Here is a 2,797-nt window from a genome sequence, read left to right on the forward strand (position 1 = left end):
GGCAGTCCCACAATCCCACATAAATCAAATAATAATCCTATCTACATACAAATTATAAACTATTATAAACTATTATACAAATTATAAACTATTATGTGGCAGTCCCTACAACACCACATAAATCAAATTATATTTTATTATATATACATAAACAAACAGAGAACAGCAAGCAAACCATTTGAAGAAGCTCCAGCCAAAACAAAAAACAGAGTAGGAAACAAATGCAAACAGAGCATAGAGAAAAACCTTCAACGAAGAAATTTCAAATCGGTGATGGGTTTGGGTTCAATTCGACGTTTCTCCTTACAACACTTTACAAGATCGATGGCCCTGGGAGATGGATTTGGGTTTGATTGGGGAGTTGAGTTTGATCCGATTGAGGGAAAACTTTACAGGTTTTTTACACATTTATGGTGTCCTGGTGTTTGTGAGTCTGTGTGTATGTATTATTGCTTGAAGAAGACAAAAAATTTGATGTGAAATGTTTAGCCCGTGAGTCTGTTATCCTTTCTTTTCTGCTTTTTCTTTTGTTTTTGCAGGTACTTTGGTCGATTCTTTTTTCTTTTACAAGTGATTTGCTGTCCAGGTGATTTGCTTTTCTTAGTGACTTGCTTTCCTCAATTATTTTTCCATGCTTTGCTCGTTTTTCAGCCGAATCAGACAATATCGGAACTGTATCGCCCACGTATCGGATTCAAGCCGATACGTGTCGGGAATCGGCCGCTACAGACGTGAAATTCAGTCTCACCGGTATACCGGGGAGTATCCGACTCGGCACTCCCATTTTCCGTTACGAACCGGCCGGTACAGAACGTACCGGCCGATATTTAGAACCTTGAGTACGTTCAATAATGAAATAGTAAAATTTTACTCAAGTATAGTGTAAAATTTTACTCAAAATTTTACTATTAACTTTAGGGCCATTTACATATAAATTCTATTTTGTGAACTTATAATCCATTAAGTCCTAGATAAAATTATTTACTCCTTTAAGTCCCATTAATTTTTAATAGATCAATTTACCATTCCAACAAGCTCCAGGTAAGTTGTCTCCATGTCACCTTCCCTCTCCCTTTCGTCCTCAAGTCCTCCGTCAACACTGCCCACAAAAACTAAGATGTTTCTCCATAGTCACCCCATGGAAATTACTTCCATGATCATGAACAAGTCTCACAAAAATCACAGAACCCCCCAACAAATTTTTCGCTTTCTTTAATTTAGATTACAAGACCAACTCTATTTCAGATTCAAAAGCTCAAGAACTGCTTTTTGTTTCGTTCTGATCAGATACAGTTTTTGCAGATATCTCAGCAGAATCACAATAAAACAACCCAAATCCTAAAAATACTAATTGGGTAGAATCACTCAGACCCAAAATTGAAAATCACCTAACCTGTGGTCTTGACACACAAAAAAAAAAAAAAAAAAATCAGTCGAACAAAATTTGCAAATATTTTCTCTAATACTTTCTTAAAATTTCATAATCAATTGGCGAAGAAAAAAAATAAAACATTAAAAAAAAAAAAAAACTATATATGTGGCATATCTTCCAAAACCTATGAAGCACGGGTGCGGGTACGAGTGCGGGTACGCCGATACGGTAAAATCCTAAAAAAGTAGGATACGGGTACGGCTGCGGTATGCCGATATTTTTTTATTTTTTTTATTTTTTATAATTATGGTTAGAAGATCCAACCCACAAATTGAAATTAAATATCAAAACTAAAAAGAGAATTATAATTTATAAAACTAAAAGACAAATATTAATATATTTCAATTCAACACAGCCAACACCAATTCAGTCCATAATCCAAGCATAAAAAATAATATTTTTGATGATTAAAAATAATATTTGTGATTAATTATTAACATTCTGTTGAGGAAGATTAATTATTAACATCATATTATAATTATTAACATCAGATTATAATTATTTGTGATCTAATTTTTTTTTAACATCAGATTATAATTATTAACACTTGCAGCAGATTAATTATTAACATTTTTTATCTATTTTTTTTTTTTTGTTCTAAATATGATTGGGTTCAATACCTCTCTAATTTTTTTTTTTGGTTCTACATCAAATTATACCTCTCTGAAGAAGAAAGAAGAAACAAGAAAAAAATCAAAAAAAATAGAGATGAAGAGATTCTGACCAGTTGCTTGGTTGCTAGGTGGCTGATATGCAGTATAGGGGACGAATTGAAAATAGATGCTTGCTGATCTCTGTATAAAAAAAAAAAAAAAAAAAAAAAAAAAAAAAAAAAAAAAAAAAAAAAAGATGAAGAAGAAGAAACGAAGAAGATGAGAGAAGACGAGGGTGGAAGGAAGATGAAACAGCAAAGAAGAAGGCTAAGAAGAAGGCGAAGAAGAAGATGAAGACGAAGAAGAAGAAGACTCACCGGAACTCCTTGCGTCGCCGTCGCCGGAAGGGAATGGTGGGTCGCCGTTGCCTCTCGGTGCTGTGTCGCCTCTTTGCTCGACTGATGAGAGATTAGGGCAAGAGTGATGACACTAGGGCAAAACAAATTCATTCGTAATTTCGTAAATATCATTTTTTTTTTTTAATTTTTCTTAATATTGCTCCGGTGCCCCTCAATTCTCCGGAAAATTTGATTTTTGCCCCCGCCGTACCCAAAACGCACCAAAGGCGTACCCATGCCGTACCCATGACGTACCCAACAAAGGCAGACGTACCCGACTACTTTTTGTCGTACCCGGTACGCGTGCAGCCGTACCCGGTACGCGTACCCGCACCCGGTAAGTGCCCGGTGCGTGTACGGCACTATTTTTGGAG

The 2,797-nt window shown here is 35.4% G+C and overlaps 1 long non-coding RNA gene across 1 annotated transcript; it reads right to left on the reverse strand.

Moving 5' to 3' along the window:
- Nucleotides 1–1,714: 1,714 nt before the first annotated feature.
- On the reverse strand, nucleotides 1,715–2,543 carry LOC145812746 (uncharacterized). Its single transcript, XR_014356256.1, has 2 exons — nucleotides 2,403–2,543; nucleotides 1,715–2,226 (listed from the first exon to the last, which is right to left on the reverse strand). It is a non-coding gene; the product is annotated as an uncharacterized LOC145812746 (long non-coding RNA).
- Nucleotides 2,544–2,797: the final 254 nt, after the last annotated feature.

This window comes from Camellia sinensis, chromosome 15 (assembly GCF_055761805.1).
Source record: "Camellia sinensis isolate YWXY chromosome 15, ASM5576180v1, whole genome shotgun sequence".
NCBI lineage: Eukaryota > Viridiplantae > Streptophyta > Magnoliopsida > Ericales > Theaceae > Camellia > Camellia sinensis.